The sequence below is a fragment of the Leuciscus leuciscus genome (assembly GCF_965113295.1).
Source record: "Leuciscus leuciscus genome assembly, chromosome: 19".
Classification (NCBI taxonomy): domain Eukaryota; kingdom Metazoa; phylum Chordata; class Actinopteri; order Cypriniformes; family Leuciscidae; genus Leuciscus; species Leuciscus leuciscus.
The window spans coordinates 22,324,910-22,348,716 of NC_138743.1; the positions used below are offsets into that span (position 1 = coordinate 22,324,910).

The 23,807-nt window shown below is 37.0% G+C and overlaps 1 protein-coding gene across 1 annotated transcript in view; it reads right to left on the reverse strand.

Moving 5' to 3' along the window:
- Nucleotides 1-2,254: 2,254 nt before the first annotated feature.
- myoc (myocilin) overlaps nucleotides 2,255-23,807 on the reverse strand; it is a 261,947-nt gene continuing 240,394 nt past the window's right edge. Inside the window, exon 5 of the transcript XR_014200100.1 lies at nucleotides 2,255-2,266. The gene's annotated coding sequence lies outside the window, so the exon portion shown is untranslated. The remainder of the gene's footprint in view (nucleotides 2,267-23,807) is intronic.

Sequence of the window (23,807 nt, forward strand, 5' to 3'; positions counted from 1 at the left end):
GACAAATCAGAGCAGAGTAGACCAATCACAACAGACTGGGCCGTCTGACCAATCAGAGCAGAGTAGACAAATCACAACAGACTGGGCCGTCTGACCAATCAGAGCAGAGTAGACCAATCACAACAGACTGGGCCATCTCACCAATCAGGGCAGAGTTGCAGCCAATCAGCTGGCAGGTGATGTTGTTTGTGAAGGTAAATATTTTAGTTATGGTACAACATGGACCTAAAATTGACCGTAAAATGAGAGAACACAATTTTTTATTTGAGGCCCTGATTTAAAAAAAAACACCGTAGATGCATCACATCAGAGAAATTTCTGCACATTTCAAAGTCACTTTCAAGCCAATGTGATGAATCCATTCAAGTTTGCGTAGGGAAATATTTCATCACTTTTAGACAGCTTCGTTTATTATAATGGGAGCATTCTTGTTTTGGCGCAACGCGTTGTGGAGAAAAGATGTTAGCAGTTAGCATGCAGGAACTTGAAGCACAGTTCAGCTCATCACTTCATTTTTCATGTTGATGCATGGGATATTTGATATGCAATCTCATGAGACTTGGCAGCTGGACATGAATTTCTAAAGCAAACAAACTAGAGATATCAAACTGTATTTTCTTTTGGAGGCAGAGTTTGGAGTTTTACTGCTAGCTGCATTTACTTGTAGCCAACTTTAAAAGTTCAGTTTCAGTTGGACTAACGCAATCATTAGTTGTTCTTAAAATGTAATGTAAATGCTTTTTAGTACTTCATACAAGTCAGGTTTGGTTTTAGTCAGACTAACAGACCATCTAGCAACTTTACATGTCATTTGAACTTCTAATATCTTCTGCGTTGTGCGCTATAGCTCTAAAAGACAAGGCATGCACAAATTTGATTAAACCTCACTAGCTTCTGATCATCTCTCTAGCACTGATATTTGACATTTAGCATGATACATTGAATTGTGTATAATCCAAGATGACAAGTCAAGAAAACACATATAGAATATGACATCATCACAGTCGTGTATATTTGAAGGGGAATTCTGACAAAATATACATGTACATTTACTGTAGATTCATCAGCACAGCATCAGCCCCCATATTACAGACGGTAAAATAATATTGTTATCTGTAAATGTATGTAGTTACAGTATATGTATATGTGTGAGTGTAACTGGATGAAGGTAATACGACGAAAGCCAGAAATTATCTGATACCTGCATTGCCCTGATCAGCTGAGATCATCATGCTGTGACTCATTCAGAATCATCGCTCTGATGGAAGGAGCTCACGACTGATCCTAGACCTGCTGAAAAAGTGGTGTGATCAACCTGCTCTGAGTCATCGGGGGGCCACAGTCAGCATGTGCCAGGAATTGAAGAGCTAAAGTAGAATTACAGTACGTCTGCTGCCTCTTCTCTCCTTTACTGTCAGTGTCTACCGCCTTCATTGCCCCATTTTCTTTTCCTCGCTTTCTTTCCCCCCCTCCTTCACTCGACTTTCTATCCTGCTCCCCTGCTGGGTCTGAGCCGTCCTTCTCGCCTTATTCCCGTTAATCCGTGTTTCCACTTCTCTCTGGCTTTACAGGAAACATTGAGCTGCAGAAATGGCCACAGTGGGTATTCATTTACAATCTTTCCCTCTGGTCTGTGTCACCCACTTAACACACAATGGCAAACATGCATTTAGGACTATTTTTATGGGATTTATTGGATTTTTCCCCCCTTTATTTTTGGCAGGACAATGTGCCATTCAGAATTGAACTGTATGACAGTTGAATTAGAATTGGGGTAGCAAACAGGAAGCAGAATTACAATTAAAATCAATTGAAATTCAAAGATTACATATACTAAGTCTTGTTAACTAGAAAGGTTTGTTTATTCTTTTTAGATATTTTGGGCTCAGTAAGATTACATTTAGTATTTTTAAAATAAATTACCTTTGCTCAGCAAGTACTAGAATGATTTCTGAAGGATCATGTGACACTGAAGACTGAAGTAATGATGCCGAAAATTCAGCTTTGCATCACAGGAATAAATTAAATATTTTAATTTACTGTTTTAAATTCAAATATAAAACAGTTAAAATAAGTTCTATCATGACAAATCTTGGCAGATTTTTTGCATGGTAATGGATATGACAATGTTAATGTATTTGGTCTTAGCAGAATAGATCTGCCACACTGCTGCTGTTGATTATTGCTGTTGTTTATTATTGCTGTTGTTGATTATTGCTGTTGTTATAGATTATTGCTTCTGCTGCAGAGCAAGTAAAGGAACTTGCTACTGCCAATACAAACACTGATACACTGATGTGATTATGACATACTGCTGCTGCACAAATAGCATAAATATAAATTAACCCATAGCAGATCTATACAGGTGGAGCTGGGGACGGTGGAGAGTTTCGGAGGAACTCTGAATGCGTGCTGCAAACTGCTAAGTGAATGCTAACCAGCCATTTAAATGTTGTGAGCAGCAAGCTCATTGGCTGCAGATGCGACATGAACCAATCAGGGGTGCGTTTCCCAAAAGCATCGTTAGCCAACTATGGTCACAAGTTCCGTCATTATAGTTCAACAGCATAGTTCAACGAGTCGGTGTTTCCCGAAAACATAGTTCTAACGAACATTCACAAACAGCATAGCAAAGTTGTGTGGTTTGAATGACAGCTCTTGGCCTGTGGTTAAAGGGATAGTTCACTTTGAAATAAATTTTTGGTATGTTTTAGCTTACCTCAAGGGCATCCAAGATGTAGGTGTCTTTTTTTTCCGCAGTAGTTTCAATTTTGATATTTTTAGAGTCCAAATTAAAACAATTCCCTGTCGTCCAAATTAAACAATTCCCCATCGTAAGTACACATTGATGGCCTAAGACACGAAACGAGCGGTTTGTGTGAGAAAACGAACAGTATTTATATCGTTTTTACCACTTATACGCAGCCATGTCGAAGTGATCTGATCTGACGTGTACGCAGACTGGCGCATAGATATATACACTAGATGTCGCCTTAAAGACATTCGTTCCAATGAACTGCCGTAGACAAGGCGGCATCTAGTGTGTATATATCTATGCACCAGTCTGCGCACACGTCAGATCAGAACATTTGGACGCGGCTGTGTTCAAGAGGTAAAAACGATATAAATACTGTTCGTTTTCTCACACAAACCGCTCGTTTCGTGTCTTAGGCCATCAATGTGTACTTACGATGGGGAATTGTTTAATTTGGACGACGGGGAATTGTTTTAATTTGGACTCTGTGCTTGTGTTTTGAGATAATGACCATAGACCTGCATTATGACTGACAGACAAGAACGGTTTGACCTAAAAATATTAAAATTGAAACTACTGCGGAAAAAAAGACACCTACATCTTGGATGCCCTTGAGGTAAGCTAAAACATACCAAAAATTAATTTCAAAGTGAACTATCCCTTTAAGAGCATTTTCTTGTTTGCCTGACATGTGGACTTAATAAATCTTTGTCTCAAGCAAAATAAGCAAGCTGACATTCAGTGCAATCTGTATATTTTATTTAGAATAAATACAAATGTAATTTACGTATTTTAGTTTGTCAAGAGATTTAAAGCACCGTTTTTGAAGAGTGCACATGTGCGAACGTGCTCCAATACGTAAGAACAAGCCTATGATTGAATCTGGAAATAGAGAAAAATTATTGAGAAAAATTATAAAAAGTCCTCAGATGCCATGTCTGTAATTTATAGCAAAACATCTAGCATTAATTCTATCTCAACAAATTAGTTAAAATTAGTTATTACTTCATCACCTGCGTGACATCATTAACCAACGTGGTTGAACGACAAATTTGCGACAATATGGTTTCGGGAAACAGTCGTGACTAGCAAGTTGATTTCTTCAATGATGCAACGTACTTAAGCAGCGAGTTACGTTGTTGTACGGGAAACACACCCCAGCTTGTGCCTGATTAAGTAGTTAACAGCAAATATCATCAGCTGCGTTAAGGACCCATCAGCCTGTGCCATCTAGAGTTTCATGACAGAACTAGGCATTTATTTTAAATTGTAATAATATTTCACAATATGACGTTTTTTACTGTATTTCTTATCAAATAAATGCAGCCTTGGTGAATTTAACTTCAAAATACAACTGAATGTTGACTGATGCTTTAAAACACCAAAATCACCATAGAGAGCAGCCAGTATATTCATCAAAATATTTCTTTTTTTGTGTGTGTTTTTTTTGTTTTTTGTTTTGTTTCCCCAAAGGGACGGATCTACAACACATGACCACATATTGCATATATTATAATGTTCTTGAGTTCTCCCAGGGGACTTCATACAGCATTCCAATCAAATAGACTGTCTCAGACAGGCATTGGAGTGGGCACCTGTCCCGCCTCAACTGAGGGGTCTTTGGCTTGCTTGTCTGTCTGGGCCATGTCACAAATCACTGGCTGACTGGCACATAGCCAAACAATAAAATTAATTACAGTGTACAGAGAGAGAGAGAGAGAGAGAGAGAGAGAGAGAGAGTCTGACCAGGCCACTTGTCTAATTTGTGCGTCCTAAGCAGAGGGAAGATGAAGTGCACTTTTGGATATTACACTTCCAGAGATCCTGAGAGGAGTTCAATCACAGGAACTTGTCCTAAATGTACTGTGAAGCAAATGAAAATATACTTTTGCAATTCATCTAATTTTACAGTGATCATGATCCTATTCATGACCAGATGGCACATTTCATTCTTCTATGGTTTAGAGGGTGTAACTGGTGCAACAATAGTAATGTACAGTATGTTTAAGTCATCCACTTATAACAATTAAATAGGCCGTTCTGGGTGGATTAATTACATTTTTAAAATTCAATTATTAACCTCCTTTAACAATATATCCAAATATTTACCACTGATAAGTCTCCCAGTCCCAACTCTGCACAATACAAATACATTAATGGCCACTCAATCATCTTGTAATCTCTATAGTCACACCCAGTCTAGAATGGTCATTGTTTCCCAGAATTCCTTCCCACCCTCACGTGCCCAGACAACAGAACCTGTACAGAACATTTCCCAGAACCACATCACTGTACTTTCATGCTTTAAACAAAGCAGGTTATTTGTTAATTATGCATTATAATGGACTACAGTTGGGTGTGTGTTTGCAAAGAGAGCAGTTCACTGAACACAGGACACATGTCTTAAAGGAACAGTTCACCCACAAATTATTAAAAAATCTATAATGATTTACTCACCCTTGATTTCAAACATGCATGACTTATTTTCTTACACGCTAAATTGTACTTACAGAAGTCTTGAAATATTGTGTGTCACGCTTATGGTGCATTTTTACACTGGGTAAGAATTTCTCCAATCTAGCGGTTAAATTGTATTTTGCATTCAAACGAATAGTGCTCTCTAGCACCTCGTTTTTTCAAATGCGTGTTGCAACTACGGTAGCCGTTATGTACCAAGAAGCTATGACAACATGTCTTCCAATAGCACTTCATCGAGTTTAACTATACATGTTCTACTGTTATGCTGCCTATATAATGAATTACACAACACTGTAAAAAAATTCTAACCCTCCCAAATCAAAAATTTCAAGTGACCGATAACATCTAAATTGTTCAATTGGCCCAAGTGAAATTCTTGTTGCAATAGTCTGTTAACATTGGCTCAATGAGAAATAATACGTCAGACTAATTGAAAAATCTAGATGTTATCGGTCACTTGAAATTTTTGACTTGGGGATGTAATTCTTTTTTTACAGTGAACCAAGCAATGAAAAAGCAAAGAAGCTATGACAACATGTCTTCCAATAGCACTTCATCGAGTTTAACTATACATGTTCTACAGTTATGCTGCCTATATAATGAATTACACAACCAAGCAATGAAAAAAAGCTTGTAATTTAGACCGTAACATTGACTTACCTGTCGAGAAGAAAGCAGGCAACTTCAGCGTCCCTTTCGAAGTCTTTCTCCTTCATTAGCTCTTTCCACCTGAAGCTATCCCGATATTTACCCTCTTTTTTTTTTATTTGCCGGTCACAATTCTTCTCTTTTTTGGCGACGAGGATTCCTTCTCAAGTATGATCCTGCATTATGAAGTACCGTGCAGTGCACCCTTTCAAATTTGCCAGGGCAGTGACAAGCACCTCTCACTGATCTACTTGTCCGTTTCAGCTGGTTTCAGTCACGTGGCGCTGGCTCTGAACGAAAACACGTTGTGGAAACGCGTTGAGGTAGGCTTGTGCTTTTTGTCCCTCTCTGCTATTATAGTCTTTCAAAATGGCGGAACGACATAGAAGCCTCCTTGGACTAACCCGTCCAATGTAAATATAGATAAGAAATTCTTCGCTTACGAGGATAAGTCAGATCATTGGCAGAGGTAATTTTACACCAATGAGGACATATTTATGAATAAAGACATTGATTTTAGTTAACAAAATACTTAAAAAACTACACAGTGTACCTTTAATAAATCCTCGTCAGTCTGCTGTCTTTTGAAAAAGATGACCTGTGACATTCTGCTAAGTATTCCACGAAAAATCACATGCATTTGGAACAAGTGTGAGTAAAAGACGACAGAACAAAAGCAGTTCAGTCTGCCGCCTATTTTGCATTCTGTCATTTTACATTGTGTCTAATTATTATACCAAGGTCATTTGAACTTGTTTGTCACCTCTGGCATTGTTAATGAGTTTAAGGGCACAGCGCCCATCTGCCATTGTAATTTATACTGTTTTTGAAAAAGATACAGTCTCCTCCACCTTCTCCTTTTCTTCATCCATTCATAATGATGATGCCGATGGGTTTACTAACATTATTTTGGTTATGTTGTATTATGTTTTGTTGGAGATGGCTGCTTATGAGCCAAGAAAGGGAATTATACACTTTGTCATCATGTAGAATTTTTTTTAATCAAAGACATTTTTTTCTTTTTTTTTGTCGTTTCAGACGTTTTTTTTTCAGACGTTCTTCTGTCCCCACAAAGATAGTAATACCAGTAAATTTTTTACCTCGTGTGGATATTTTTTGGTCCCTATGAGGAAAGCTCATAATTCATACCAAGTGTGAAATAAATTTCCTTTATATAGAATATAAAGATTAGAATATACAGTTTGTACAATATAAAAACCATTACGTCTAAGGAGGTGTATAAACGTGTGTGTGTGTGTGTGTGTGTGTGTGTGTGTGTGTGTGTGTGTGTGTGTGTGTGTGTGTGTGTGTGTGTGTGTGTGTGTGTGTGTGTGTGTGTGTGTGTGTGTGTGTGTGTGTGTGTGTGCGTGTGAGAGATGCACCTGTGCCGTCAGGGGCAGCAGCTCTCCATATCTTAATTTCTAATCCTTTCTTTGTTGTTTCAGACTTATTTTTGTTACTAAAACTGTGTTACCAAGCTCACCATTGCTTCATTTTTGACGCTCCATTGCACCTTGTCACAATGTCTGATGAAATCAGCAAGACAGAGGCTCCTCCACTTTAAAAAATTTAAATAAAGCTTTATAGGCAAACATTTACTTGATTATTGTAGATTTTTATGGTTTATTTACTATTACAGTTCTAACATCCAACAAGTTTCGGGAATGGAAAGGGACTTTTAAATACATCTCATTGTAGATTTCCTATTATAATAAAATCAATAACAATAGCAGGTTGAAATATTTATCGTTAGAATTTCTTTTGTATTATTAGCATGCATATTGCTAGGATATTGGCTTTATTAGTACTTCTATTAATGCCTTATTCTGCATGATTATATTCTACAAAATCCCTTAATCCCTAAAGTTAACTTACTATTAATAAGCAGTAATTATGAGTTTATTATCTTCATTAATAGTTAGTTAATAGTGGACAGTATTTACACTGTTGTCAAACTTTTGATCATGAGATGTCAGGATTAGTTCGTTTTTTTTTGTTGTCTCATATGTTTCTTAGTAGTTTAAGACAAGACTTTTATTCTTATGATTTACATTTTTAATAGACCCTTTACATATTAAACAATTTAAAACCAATTTTACGTTTTTTTTTTTACGTTTTTTTTTCACAATTTAAAACAATGGCTTAATCTACAGTAAATAAACTTAAATGTTAAGTAGTTTAATTCATCTCAAGAATGCCACTGAAATTGTTTCATGTTAATTCAATGTTAATTTCTACAGACACATGTTTTTAGAAAAAAATCGTTCCTTTTTTTTCTCCTTTTTTGCCCTTTCGTCCTATAGTTTTTCCATTTCTCGCTCCTCTTTCCTTTTCTTTCTCTGTTTTGAGAAATCCAGGAAACCATTTTACCATCATCAAGGGTCTGTTTAATGGGCCGTTTTACTGAGAAAACCCAGAATCTGTTGCAGCATTGTTGTTTGGCCTGGTCCAGACTCCACTTCAAACGATCATGATCCTCCTGCCAAACATAACAGCGGCTCAAGCCTTAATAAAGCGTCAGCTTCTGTAACTGCTTACCCAGTGGGAAAAAGACACTCATTTTCTGTGGGCGTACTTGAAAAATATACAAAAACGGTCTTTATTTGCCCTCCTCAAAGGCAGGAAGACAGTTTGGCATTAAATATGCCCGCGTTGCAGTAAAATAAGATGCTTTATTTGATTTAAATATAGTGCTCTAAGGAACGCTAGGCAATTTATCACCCAGCGTTGTGTGCAGTGATATCTGGGCTGGTATAGTGCACACACTTTCTTCATTGTTGCCACAAAATTACTGACTCGTTAGCGATTTTTTTCCCACCAACATCAATTATGATAATTAAACAATTTTAATTAAACCATAGGCCTGCAGTTTACAAAAATAACACCGCAAAAAAATGAACAATGCTCTAACAAGGTTTTCTGAAGAAGATAAATCTAGAAATAATATAATAGTAATATAAACAGTGTAGTGTGGTTTACCATAATGGTCTTGGCGGACTAAATCTGCTATGACGCTGCTACTGCTGCTGTTGATTATTTCAGAACAAGTATGGACTTGCTAATAGACACTCAGACACATTACTGTGAGCATATAAGATATGCTGCTGCTGCATAAATAGACATACATAAATCTCATAGCAGATCTAGGCAGGTGGAGCTGGGGGAGGTGGAGGGTTTCAGAGGAACTCTAAGGGCCCTTTCACACCTACCTTGTTCGGTCCGGATTTTCAGACTTTTCAGTTTGATCCGAATCAAAATTACAGGTGTGAAATCTCCCCCGGACCACGTTCCAGACCAGACAGATGAAATTTGGTCTGATGAAAAGAGGTAGTCTCGGTCCGGATCAAACTGAACAAAGGTTTGGTTTGTTTCTAGTGTGAAAGCATTTTCTGTATGGTTCGGACTTTCAGACCATTTACAGGAAGTTCCGGTGGTTCTCGTAGGATTGCTTGGAGTCTTCTCCTCCTTTCCTGCCGGCGACGATAAAATGTTGAAAAAGGAGGACATTAATTTGTTGAATTTGAACTAGCCTCAAGTATTGTTGGTGCTGCAGGTAGTAATGCCGTAATAATAACAGTATAGTGGCATTGATATGTGTCTGTTCATTCATTCTTGTCAAAGTAACCCGCCGAATTGACAACACGCTGACGCACGTCCGTTTACAAACCAATCAATGTCAAGATGCAGCCCACTTAGATGATGACGACAGGACGCAAGTATGTCATGTAAAGTTCTTTAGTGGGCTCGCATAATTGCAGTGTGAAACCAAACAGAAACTTACCGAATGTATAAAATGTGTCAAAACATGAACTTTGGTTCGGACCTTGGTGCAGACTTGTGTGAAAACGCCCTAATAGTGCGCTGCTGGACTAGCCTACAACAAACTGTGAACCAGACTATTTAAATGTTGAGCAAGCAATCTCATTGGCTGCAGGATCAGCAGAGGCCAATCAGCTTGTGCAATACAGTAATGATCTGATTGCTTGCAGATTGCATGTAAAGAACGTATCAGCCTGCACCCTCTAGAGTAGATAGATTAGATATATTACAACTTATCTAAAAAAAAACTAAAAAAAACACTAATGCACAAGTGAACTTGAAGTAATTTTTGTTACGTATGACAAAATGTGTAAGTTACTATATAAATGTGCTCTTTTGGTAACAAAGCAATAAAATACTTTAAATTAATAACTAAAGCATAAATATTTCACAGTATACTTACAAATTATTGTAATGTTATTAATTAAATTAATACATTTATATTATTAATTAAAAATACTAACATAAAAGTTTGTATGAAAGGTATGAATATTCAACGCTATCTCACGACCAATTCGTACGAATTCGTACGAATGATAAAAAGTTGGCTAATTCGTACTAATTCGTACGACCTCACTCGTACGAATTTGTACGATTTGTCTAAACCCACGTGATGGGTAGGTTTAGGGGCGGGGTCAGGGGTAGGTCATTCGTATGAATTCATACGAATTGGCCAATTCGTACAATATGTACGATTTTGCAAAAATCGTACTAATTCGTACGAGTCAGGTCGTATGAATTCGTACGAATAAGCCACTTTGTAGAATTTTTACGTTTTCCCGTGAGATCGGGTTGGAATATTAGATTTTAATATATAATAACATTTTATTTTCCTTATCTAAAATTGTATTCAAATTTGATGCCATTTTAAAAACGAAATGAATTAAATACTGGCTAAATCTAAATAATATTTGTGTCAAAAGACAAAAACTATGACTTAAAAAAGTGTAAAAATGATGACAGTTGCCCACTGCATTTTTCTGTATTGGAGAAAACTTAGCTAGTTATTGTAGTACATGTATCCATGATTATATACTGAACTTCAACAATGAGCATCCTCAAAATCCCAGACTTTAAGTGAGTGTGAGGTGCGCAGGCATCATGGGACGAGAAGTAGTGGAGTGGAGAGTTCTCAGGGTTGCTAGATGAAACAGAGCCTCTTGGGCCAGCCGGACTGGCCTTTCCTGTTATGGAAATGTGCACAGCACTGAAGCTCAAAAGAACTTCACACCACTGCTAGAACACCCCACCCCAGTGTATACGATTGAATAGTCCACTCCTTTTTCTCTCTTTATTTTGGAATTCTATGTTTTATATCCACCAAAAACCAATGCCATTGTACAACAGGGCTGGTAGTGGAAGCTTTTGTGGGCCTGGCTCTTTTCACAACATTACACAATAATAGACAGGATCCTGAGTTTTTGAATAAAGAATACTGTTCTTTCACACCCATATGAACTCTGGGAGTTCACTGAGGACTTCCGAGGCCCCTTTGCTAATGTTTACGTCAGATCTGTGACCACTTTGGTTGTCTCATTTTCATAGATACAGGGAGAACAGCTGTGTTTGAAATTCACAATTAAAGTGAATTTCATGGTTGAGGAGGAGCCCACAGCTGAACGGAGATCAGCCTATGCTGTATTATTCATCACTAATGAAGGAAAACAGCGGACATGTTGTCTCAAGTGCAGATCAGTGTTCATATTCGCACATGTTATTTGAATTATACACAGTACAGCATCCCATGTTACCATGTCATCGTGTCCCTACAGGACCTATACGGGCTTTTACATGATGTGATTCGAATGCAATTCAGCCTTTGACTGCTTTGACCCAAGAAAAACAGTGGTTTTATTAAAGCAAACAAATCTTTGCACTCATAGACCGTCAGGGTATTGGGTTATTATGGCAGTAGGATATGGTGTTCAAAATGTTTAGCTTGTGCTGAAATCACTCAAAAGGATGTAAGGACCTGATTAATTGAGAGAATGTGAACTTTCAATGAATTCAGTAACTGGATTCCCACAATTTCTTTAAAGACAAAGCATAATGATGGATGCTTGCTGCTGCCCATTTAAAATGAAAGTGATTACAGAGTGTAGGAATTCATTTGGATCTGCATTGGGTCTCATTACTCAATGTTCAACCCCATTATGATGCATTAGTTAACGTAAGACCATTGCATCGGGAAGGTAGACACTATGTCATGGGAAAACTGGGTGCAACAAAAATGACAGGAACATGCAAAACTCTTTGTTTTTAAAAGACTAGTTCACCAAACAAGGGAAATTATGTAATTTTCATTTAAATGTTTTCCATGGGTTAGTGGCTATTAATTTAAATGTAATCATTTCTAAGTGAAAAATAATTCTCCACCAATTTTGTAAGTGTAGAGAAAAAAGCTGATATCTCATTTCAAGGTATAAACTCATTTTACCTTGAAAGAATATATAGATTTTATTTTTATTTTTTACCAGGGGGAAATTATGATTTAGATGTATACACATGTATTAAAGGTGCACCTATTCCTTTAATCGTACGATTGGCAATAGCGGTAGACAAACCTCCAATGATTACTTTCCATTTCAGAAAAAAAAAATGGGTTTGTAGGAATTGTATATGGAAAGCTAACAGTACGTGTTCATTCACATGTGGTGAACTGCTCTTACATAAGTTGTTGCCCTGGCACACTGAGTCAGTACGGCACATGAGTGGAAACTCAGATCTTTGTGACAGGATTTCAAACTCCAAGCAAAATTTCCTGGGGCTTAGCAGTGCTGAAGAATAGAACATCACGGTGTGAGTGGATTCTGTTACCCGCAACACTCTTGGCAAGGGAAGAAGAAAATCACCCACCCCAAATTTGGCAGCTTGACTATAGTGTAGCTTTCCATAGACAACGCTGCCAATTTCCTTTACAGCAATATGCATCTGAGAAGCATTCAAGATGGTGTCTGAACTTCAGGACTTGGATTAGTAGCCTCCGAGCTAGTGATATTTTTTGTTCAATTGGATAGATATGAATTAAGTGCTAAAAATATTTCTAAGCTTCTTATGTTGATCCACATTGATTTTTTTTATTTAATCTGGTTCATTATGAAGAAGGAATATAACATTTTGAGTTTTGAGTTAAGTAGAGAGTTGAGAAGTAAAGACGGAACCTAGATTTGAACCTAGATTTCTCAAATGAGAACAATGGCTCAATGCTAGACCATGGCTCCACTCTGACCTGAGGTTTAACATGTGATTTAACTTTTTATTTAACTCTTTTTTTTATATTTTTTTATGTTGCCAGTCAGAAACTTTTTTTGATAATTTTCACAACATTTTAATGGCCCACAATATTTTGTTGTATGAATATCTGAACATACAATATACCAAAAAAAGAAAAAGAAAAGAGCCTCTCCTTTCTGTCAAAGATTACATCCGGATCAAAACATAGACTGAGAAGTTTGCATCTATCAACACCCCCAAAGCTTGTACAGTCCTGTACCTCTTAATGGGTCGACATTTCATTCAGTAACGTTAGGCAGTTTTGATTTATATGCTGTTGAATGTTTGATGATCGTGTAACCCCTCCGGTTCTACTTGCACCGCTCCGAGCGGGATTCGAACTGCCACTTCTGGCATTGGAGGTAGAAACGCTAACAAGGTACAGTGGCCCAGTAGTGCACAACACAACGAAATTAAGCCACAACACAACAGAACATGTACAACACAACACAACTAAATAAAGCTGCAACGCAACGGAAATGCTCACGACCTTTAGAGGGCTTTCGCTGTGTGATAAAGTTAGTTTTCCATTCCACTGTTCTATATAGTAGGCAGTCTAAAAAATATATCAACACCACGATAAGTTTTGAGTGTTTTCTTTTTAAATTTCATTGTGTTGTGCAATACTGGGCCACTGTAAACAAGGACACTAAAGACCGCAGAATCTATCAGTCACTAGCGAGCCTCTTGAGGTCATGGGTTTACTCGGACAACTCTTACTAGCTGGCTTTCATTACACTCACCCTCCTAAACCTCACTCCCATCCGGGTCATGGCACCAATGTACAGTAACTCCTTCAGTTCTACTCTTGAGGTCAGGGGAGTGAGTTTTACTCACACAGCTCTTAGTAGCTGGCCTCCGTTACAATCACGTTAGCTTACATTTGCGTAAGCAATCTTCTATCGCTTGTTTCTGCTGCTTATTTGCTTGTTTTTGAATCCAGAGATCCAGTACAATAGCGCCCCTTACCGCAACTTTGCCGGATTGCCGGAAAATACCATCAATGGTGGGGAAACGTTAACCTATTCCCATCAGAATATATTTAGGATGCTGGTAACCTTAATGGTTGAGGATTTGGACTGCTGAGAAATGTTGCAGGATCATTTCCTAGTACAAAATGACCCAGGAACATTACAGACACACGAGCATAAGTTTCTATGCTGGTCCAAGCTGGTTTACACTGATTTGCTACATGTTGGTGGACCAAGACTGTCATGCTTTTCATAAAAAAAAATTAATAATTATGATCAACCAGCTTAGTCTTTCTGATTCTGAACTCATTGGGAGGATTTCTAGTTAAGCTAGTTAAGAAGCAATGTTTATCTATTCAAGTATTTGGCTTATTTCTAAAACTTAATACAATGCAATAAACAACCAAATTTAGTGATGTTTAATATTATGCTTTAAAAAAAAAACAGAAAAGAAATATCTATTTGCCAGTTATTTACATACAACTTTTTTTCAGCTGTCCGGGTTAAGAAAATAATAATATATTTTATATTAAAAAAAATACAAAAATATATGTTTATCTTGTTTAAGGATGTTTAGATAAAAATCGGATTAATTATTGTTGGTGTATGCATTCACCATGTGCACCAAACTGTAATTTGCATATGTTGTTCATGTTGGAGTGTATACAATATGTGCATAACTGCATGCACATGTTCACGTACAGTATGTGTGACTTTGTTTTGGTTTCTTTTTCCTGTGGCAGTGCTCTGCATGTTCTCTCGCTCAGAGAAGGGATGTCACTCTATTGTGTGGTCGACTTTGGGCTTGTTATCTTTTCCTGAAGGCTTCTTGGTTTACTGAGGAACTTGTGGTGATAAGAGATTGCAGAGTCCTTTTGATACAGACAAAACTGCAGTTCAGTTGTGAACATCTCAGCAACACATCTGCACTTCAGGAAATAAAAATCACCAATTAAATAGTTGTAATATCTCAATTGTTTCTCCTACATAACATTGATTGTCAAAAGGCCAATATATCATTATCATTTAATAGCTCTCTAAAATAAATTGATATTCTCTCCAAAATGTCAAAAACTATAATAAACCAAAAAATAAATAAAAACAAATTAATTAATTAATTCTCAAAATTGATATAATGTGTAATGAAAAGGCAAATATAAAGCAATATCTCAATTAATATAGCCTTTAGTGATTGAACTGATAATGGTAATTATGATTCTCTGAACATTGTCATTAAAATAAATTTCCCCATTTGGTGAATGCAGGTTTTTCCTGTGTGTTTACAGTTAGACTGAAAAATTTGGTTAGTAATTCGGTGATATACTGCCCAGTATCAGCAGCTGTCTAAAACATCTTGGGGCTTTGCAGAGTTTCTGCATCTATGCAAAACCACAGCATTTGCTTGGGTGTGAAACTGAAGTGTGAGCAACAGATATCTGGGGTGGCATATTAAAATTCATCACGCCTGCTCAATACATGAAAGAAAGAGAGAAAGACACTGAGACAGAGACAGAGGGATATGAACATCCAGTCTTACATACTCCCCCCTCGTCCTGGAGATTTCCCCTCTCAGAGCGTCACTTACTCATATCTCATGTTTAGCGCTCTACTCAAGTGTGATGCAAAGCTGAATTTTTTTTATTTTTTTTTCACAGTTGATTGATCATGCACTGCTGTCTTTACTGTTCATTTCTCTTTCATACATATCACTGGTTCTGCCTCACAGCTGTAAAACACCTGTTTCGATTCCTAATAAAAGGAGCACTTCAAAATCACTTTATTAATCTGTATTTTTGTCTTGTCAGTAAAAATTTCAAACAACATCATTATTTTTAGTCGTTTTAGTTATTATTTTTTTTGTTAGATTTATATCTAAAACAAGAAAAAAATACACTATTTATATAACATCTCTTTTTTTATTTTTTTTATTTTGTAAATAGTGTCAATTTATTTCTCTCATAACATGACCACATCTCGCAGTGCAACTTCAGATTTCACAATTGCGACTTTAGAACTTACAATGTAATGACTTTATTTCTCATAATTGTGATTTTTTTACTTACAATGTGACCTCATATCTCGCAATGCGACTTCAGATTTTGTAATTGTGACTTTGTTACTTGTAATTATGATATATTTATATATAAATATATTTTGCAGTTATGACTATTTCTCACAAGTGTGTCTTTTTACCTTATACATGACTTTATATCTCACAATGCGACTTTAATATGAGACATTATTTCTTATTTTAACCCTTATCTCACAGTATTTTACTTTTACTCGGAGGCAGAAAATAGGCTTTGATTAGTAAATTTATCTTGCAGTATGCATGTTTAAATACTTTTACTGGACACACACACACACACACACACACACACACACACACACACACACACACACACACACACACACACACACACACACACACACACACACACACACACACACACACACACACACACACACACACACACACACACACACACATATCAAAAGGATAAACAATGCAGATTTATTTTTACAGGCATATTTGTTCATATTTACCAGGGGTATACCCCTGGTATATATAATAAAAAAAAAAAATAAAAAAAAAATAATATATATATATATATATATATATATATATACACACACACACACAGTTGTGGTCAGAATTATAGGCACCCTTGGTAAACATGATCAAAGATGGCTGTAAAAATAAATCTGCATTGTTTATCCTTTTGATTTTTCATTAAAAAAATGTGCATTTATCTGTTGGTATTTGCTAGAATCCATGACACCATGTATCTGATCAAGATGTCCAGGACCTCCAGCAAAAAAAAATATGCCCACAATATTAAAGATCCAGTGGTATATTTAACAGTGGACATGCACTTTGTATCCCTTTTTGCACCAAACCCATCTGGTGGGTTTGCTGCCAAAAGCTCTTTTTTTTTTGTTTCATCAAACCCAGTCCCTTTTGAAGTTCCAGTCGTGTATGACAACTGCTTTTGAGCTGGTTTTCTTCTGCCTTTGTGTTTCCTTATATTTAAACTCCTGTGAAACAAGAAGTCATAGTGAGACAATTTCATGTTCCTAGTTACCCTGGCATGCTAAAAAACTTAAATATTAATGGGAATATACTTCAGAGATATTTTACTCATAAACATTTCTAGGGATGCCAATAATTGTGGCCAATGTGTTTTGGAGAAAAACATTTATTTCATAATATGATTTCTCCCCCACTTTCAATTCTTTCATTTCAAAGAAAGGTTCGCAATTTTTGCGAATTTTTTGAATGAAAAACAATGCTGATTTATTTTTACAGCCCCCTTTGATTATATTTTCCAGGGGTGCCAATAATTTTGACCACAACTGCATATATTTCCCACAAAATTACAAAACTTTGTATTTATCACTGTGATTAAATGAATAATGAAGGTCTGTGAAGAAGCTGATAAGATTATGGCTCATCATTGACCATTATAAAGACCAGAACTCTAGAAAGGGCACATTCAGAAATATTGCTTATGAAATAAAAAGCGATGAATCTCCTTACTGTACACACACACACACACACACACACAGTTTGCAAAGGAGTCCTTATTACTTTTTATATGTGTAAGAATGTTAGCCGAATTGGAGCACAAAGTTCTTAATTAGTAAACAGAAATATTAATGTCATCTTATAAATGCTTATTTTAGTGAAGCGTGTCGTGTTTCAACAGCCGACGGCTTGATCTGGCCCCCGCTGTTTTTGAATGTTTCTGTTGGATTTATCTGTCATACATTAAAGTGGCAGTGTTCTTGCCAAAGCATATTTGTAAGACAAACAGACAGAGCGACGGACTGTTTAGTTGGATTTCCCTAAGGCAGTCCAGGCATCAAGACTGCTGCCCTCGGGAGGGGTTTACACATACACTCTCTCTCTCTTTCCAATGATCTGATATTTATTAGCTTTGCCCTGTCAGCCTGAGGGTAATGGGGTATGTGGATATGTCTGTCAGAGGTCTGGCCTACTTATTCGCATGGAAAACAAACGGATAAATCTTTTCCTCCACCTCCCACACATATGAGCACTTTTCATCACTAAAGACCAACTATAGCTCTAGATGTGACTGTTCTGTGTGTGTTCTCTGGCAGTTTGGGTTAGTGTATGTGTGTGCGTGTGTGTGAATGTGTTGCAGCCTCTACATAGGCAGCTGCCTTCTAAGGCAACATCTCAACCTCATAAGTGAGTTTTTTGGAACGCTCTAAATAAGCAGCAATACAAACAACAAGAACACAAGAGACTCAGTCATTTGTTATTTCAATGAACATGAGAGGAACAATGTGAAACACAAAGAAGAACTATTTGTGTTGATACGTTTCATTTCAAATTGATTATAATTAAATTATGTTAATGGTTTTTTTTGTCAGATCTATTAATTTATTCAAAAATACATACATTCAAATGCAATTCATACACATAATGACATGAATACTCCTCTTCTATAATGTTCGTGCTTTGGATTTCTGAATTAAAATCTATATTATTATAATGAAGACATTAAGTACTTTGGCTAAATCTTTTATAATTATTTCTTAAGAAAAAATAACAAAACGATATTGAAAAAAATGTAAGTCATGTGATGCAACCAACATGAAAAACCATGCAGAAAAAAAATATATAAAACAGAAAATTATTATTTTATATAATATACATTTGTAAAATATTTGTCTGGCCATTCTTATTATTGACCAGTAAATTTAAAGTCAACATATCTCTGGCTTTGTCTGTTATCTTATCTTTTTTTTTTTTTTTCTCTCTCTCACTGAGGTGACCCCAGTGCATTCTGGGATTGCTTTGACCACTATGAATACATATATTGCTGCCTTAGAGTAGTTTAGACCAAAACTTATAAGTCAGCTCGAATAATATTTGAAAGCAGTCTGCATCCTGTTTATTATTCTTATCTGAATAATTTCCTTTCAGTGGCTTTTGCTGACAATAAAATGCTACTTAGAAATGGGCAAAAAAATTATATATCTTATTTTGCTGCATAATTAAGTTGGCTACCTTTGGAAACAACCTTCACATAATACATGATCCATGAAATGGTTTTGAAACAGAAAAAGCCGTATAAAGTCTCTCTTGTTAGTGATAGATAGTGAATATGCTAGTGGAGATGCAAGGTGGATGCATACACAGTTGTAATAAATAACCTGAGTGTTTTAAAATCATATTTCACAGACGTGTCCAGAAGTGACTCACAGCGATTTCAGTAAGCAATACATCAGACTGATCACACACAGTTACATGAATACATCGGTTATAGCTCTGACTGGGCTGAAGGAGCACATTGTTGAAACAGCACATTAACTCTGAGTGAGAAGAGACAGAATTAGATGTATTTTATTTGACTCACCGCTGCTTTACATTGGATTATGCTTCTCTGTAAATGAACCAAAGCGCTGGCCTAAACACAGATTTAACAGCATGAATGCTGTTATACCAAACATCAGGGAGTCTTTTTTAGTGCAATCTTGCCACGCTCTAACTCAAGAGGTGATTTCTGTGTGGCTCTCATTTGTAAATCACTGTTTCTAAGGGATGTCAATATAAGCTGCACTCTTTCAGAGAGTATCCTCTTGGGACAGGAAAGCTTGTTAACTATCCGCGCCCCAGGCTTCTCTGGGTAACTGCCTGAACTCATTGTGTGCCACATATGGTGGAAACACCCATGTGGTGGAAAGTGTTCTTTAACAAAACTTTATTTGCATATACTTTTATCCAAAGCAACTTTCACCCAAGTTATTTTATCAGCTTAATTGTTACCTGTTGCTAGGGTGTTGTTGGGGTTTTCAGTTTGTAGCTACAGTATGCGGTTGCGAGGGTATTCTGAGGGGTTGCTAGGGTGTTTTTAGGGTTTTCTGAGTTATAAAAAAAAATAAAAAAAATGTAGATACAGAATACATTACCATTCACTGAAGCCTCTCCTTCCGAAATTGTGACTTCATAAGATCCGGGAATGTCGTGTTGTTGTCCAAACGAGCCGTTCATGTAGTTCTTGAAAAGGGGATTCTGTTAAATAAAATATCTCCCTTTGGAGTGGACTTTGAGCTTTGTAACCTTGCAGATCTTGTTTATGCTCGAACAGCAACATTACACACTAACTTAACACTAACGCAAAATGCAGATTTTTTGGGGGGAAAAAGAAACATTCTATGTGAACAAGTCTGTGATGATAATTAGGTATAATCAGCACAGTAACAGTGGTTGCTAGAGTTGTTAGTCACTAGGCCAAGTCCAAACAAAGTCTCTATAAACTCTTACATATACCTCAGGACGTTCCTTCAATGTAAGTCTATGAGATTTTTCTGTCTGTTTAATTGTCTACCAGGTGCAAATCTTAAAGGGCTAATTCACATCTGTGATGGGCTTTTAATAAAACTTGGCTGTTTATGTGGCAAAGTTTTCACTGAGTCAGCACTACATGACAAGAGAAAACAGAGAAAGAGTGTTGTGCCATTCCCTTTTGCCAGAAAGATAGGGAAACTTCAACACCCATAATGCACTGGGCTCAATCCGAGTGCCTGTGAGGTGGGATAAAAAAAAATGCGCAAGCACAATCTGTTGTTTTAACAAACGTCTGCCGGGTGTAGAAAAATTACGAATAATAGAAATGGGAGATCTGGTAGGTAAAACGGAGAAAAAGTATGACTTGTTAATTTACATATACTACCAACATTGTAACAATACAAACTGGTTGAAAATCTGCAAGTTTTTCTTTTAAGTTCAACCACTTAGAGAAGTTGTAGCACACTTCTCTTCAACAAGCTGCACAATGAGAGGTACAAGTGATGAAGGATGAGTTGCATTGTAAGGTTTAACATTGATGATTAAGCCATAAAAAAACCATAAAAAAAAACATTAATGGTGTGCATCTTGAGCCAAAACAATGGCACTGACTTATTTTAAGATATCTTAGTGCTTTCAGTTAAAACCGCTTAAACATGTATTTTAGTCAGAGACTAGGCTTAAGCCTTATGTGTGCAACTGTAGTTCTTTAGACAAATGCATTAAACCGAAGTATACACAAAAGTAATAGTGACACTTGCCTTAGCAAGCGTTACTAATGAACTCGGTTTGAAAAAGTTTGAAAACTGACAGACTGTTATTGTGGATTATCGCAGAACAATATCCAGGCACAGGCTTTTGAACTGCTATTTCAGGTCACGAGTGAGATCACATTACAAACACACATTTTACCCCTTTCTCGTGAGGTTTGAAGGTTAGATGGAAAAAGTATGTGGAAACTTCTCACTAAGACAAATGTGTGAGATGGGTGTGCACCTTTTAAACACACAAACTTAGAAGCCCCCTGTCACCCACGTGAAGTTCAGAGGTCAAAGGGTACATATGTGCATTTCAGTCCATCATCTTTGGACAGCTGAATCTGGCTCCCCCTCAAAGACCCTTAGAGGAGGTGTGTGTGTGTGCGCGCGTGCGTGTGTGTGTGTGTGTGGTATGGAATCTAGTGAGGTACCATTACTCCTCTGATCCTGGAAGAAAAGGCCCCTCAGGGAAAATAGTGGGGTCAGGTTAAAGGTAAACTCAGAGGTTAGTAGAGTTGAAAGCGTCTAAATGATTGCGGAATGTGGTAATAAACGTGCGGTTATATAGGTAGTGATAGTGTAAAGGTTCATATTTTTGGGGTGCATTTATGTCTATAAATTCCTTTTAACACTAATGGAGTGGATGGATGAACTGACTATCCATTAAGCAGCACATCTCTGCTGTAATCATTTATTCACCATCATGTCGCTCAAGACCTGTATGACTTTCTTTCTTCTGCATAACACAAAAGAAGATATTTTAAAGAACTGTTTTTGTTCATACAATGAAAGTCAGTGGGGTCCATAAAAACATTGAACCCAGCTGACTTTCATTGTACAGACAAAAACAAACATAAGGGCATTTTTCAAAATAGAAATCCATACAGATTTGGAATGACATGAGGGTCAATAGATGATGAGAGAATTTTCTTTTTTGGAGGGAACAATACATTTTAGAGTAGTTCACCCAAAATTCTACTTTCAAGCATTAATAAAGGATGCAAAGCTACCATAAAATTAGCATTGAAGTGGCCAATATAACATGTACTCTTTGGTTCCTTCTATCCCTCTTCTATTTTCCTCCCACTATCTTCCTCACTCCCGTGGTGAGTCCTTCCTCCAGTCGGTAGCAGAGGGACAATCTGTGGGTCAGAAACAACAGTCCAGCCATCTGAGAGAAAAATAAACATGTATTTTTGTTATGTCTGCTCTGTTGTATATTGTCACAGCTACAACCTCTCGCTCCTCTGTTGTCTGATACTCTTCCAGTTTGTCTTACCCGTGTGAAAAGGTGTTTCGACAATCTATTTTTGACAGTGGTTAACACCTATCAGTGACTATCATCACTGCGACGAAGAAACCATGAAACTATTCAATATGTTTTTCTAAGAAAGTTTATAGCTGGGTCAGAACTAGAGCTAAGGTCTGTGTGAGAGAGAGAAAGAGAAATAGCAGAAATAAGGTTCAAAATGTGATCAAGCATTAAGAGAAGCAATCGTTTACTTTATCCTTTATCCTTATAGATTTATCCTCATGTCCATCCAAACCTGAACCACAAAATGTGAAATGTTGAAGAATGTAATGCCACTTTTTTCAGTGTAATGAAAGCGAATGGGATCCAGGCTATTAAGCTTCAAAACGACAGATAAAGCAACTAAGAAGTTTTTTTTTTAAATGTAAATGACTCGTGCTATACTCTACTGTAAGTCCTTTTGAAAACATATAAAGGCTTTGTGTAAGAAACAAAATGAAAGTTCCTGCATTTTCCACCTACTCTGATCTTTAAATTAAACAGCCTGTTTTATTCTACGGTTCAGAGATGGAAAACGTAGGAACTTTTTGTAACTGTGCCTTTAAGACCTCTATATGCGCATGACATGTCTAGCCAACCTCTACACATTAACAACGCCCCAGGCAAGTTGCTGGTTCCTGAGTAGACACTGATATGTAGACATGAATGTTATGTTAATTTGCTGACAGTTATGAGATCCTAACCATGACACAATCTGAGAAGACTTTGTCTGTAGACCATCTTGGACCAGCAATAATTCTACCAACCAGCTACTTAAGGTAACCAAACTAGTTTTTGGAACATGATGGCTAGTCAGTGAGCTAATGTCCAGCTTTCACCACTTAATTACCATCTTAGACCAGCTAAAAACCAGAAATGCTACCAATTTAAAATGGATTTTCCAATAGGGTACATAGTTGACTTTTTTTTTTTTACTTCCAGAAAAAGCCAAGACTAATCTGGTTTCCATGAAATGGCCCTTTAAAACATAGGCCTGCATTACAATGCTGTTAAGATGTTGGCACTCTTGCTCTACAGACTTCACAATGTCGGCAACACCACTGTAATAGTCACTGAATGCCGGTGCTTCTAAGCCAGAGGTTGCTTTGACATTACATTGGTAATCCAACTTTATTCCTCTTTTTTAAAAGCTTGTGTTTCACATTGGCTCTGAAAGGATACCTCCCCATGGGCATTGCCTTGTCGGAATGTTCCTGGATGTGAGCCAGTGGAGCACATTCTTTTGGCCAATTATGTGCCATGTTGTCTCCCACTCTTTCCAGATCACTCCATCTCTAATGCCATCCTTCCTCTCACAGACAATACTGCTTTCTCCCATCTTCAAACCTTCACTCCATTACCATGACCTGGTCATGCACCAAATCAGAGTGAGTTCAGCTGTAGCTGAGAGGGTCAAAGGTACATGACAGAGGAGGAGACGCTAACAGGAGGGTCAGTGTGGATAAGGTGGTCAATGGTGCCATAAAAAAAG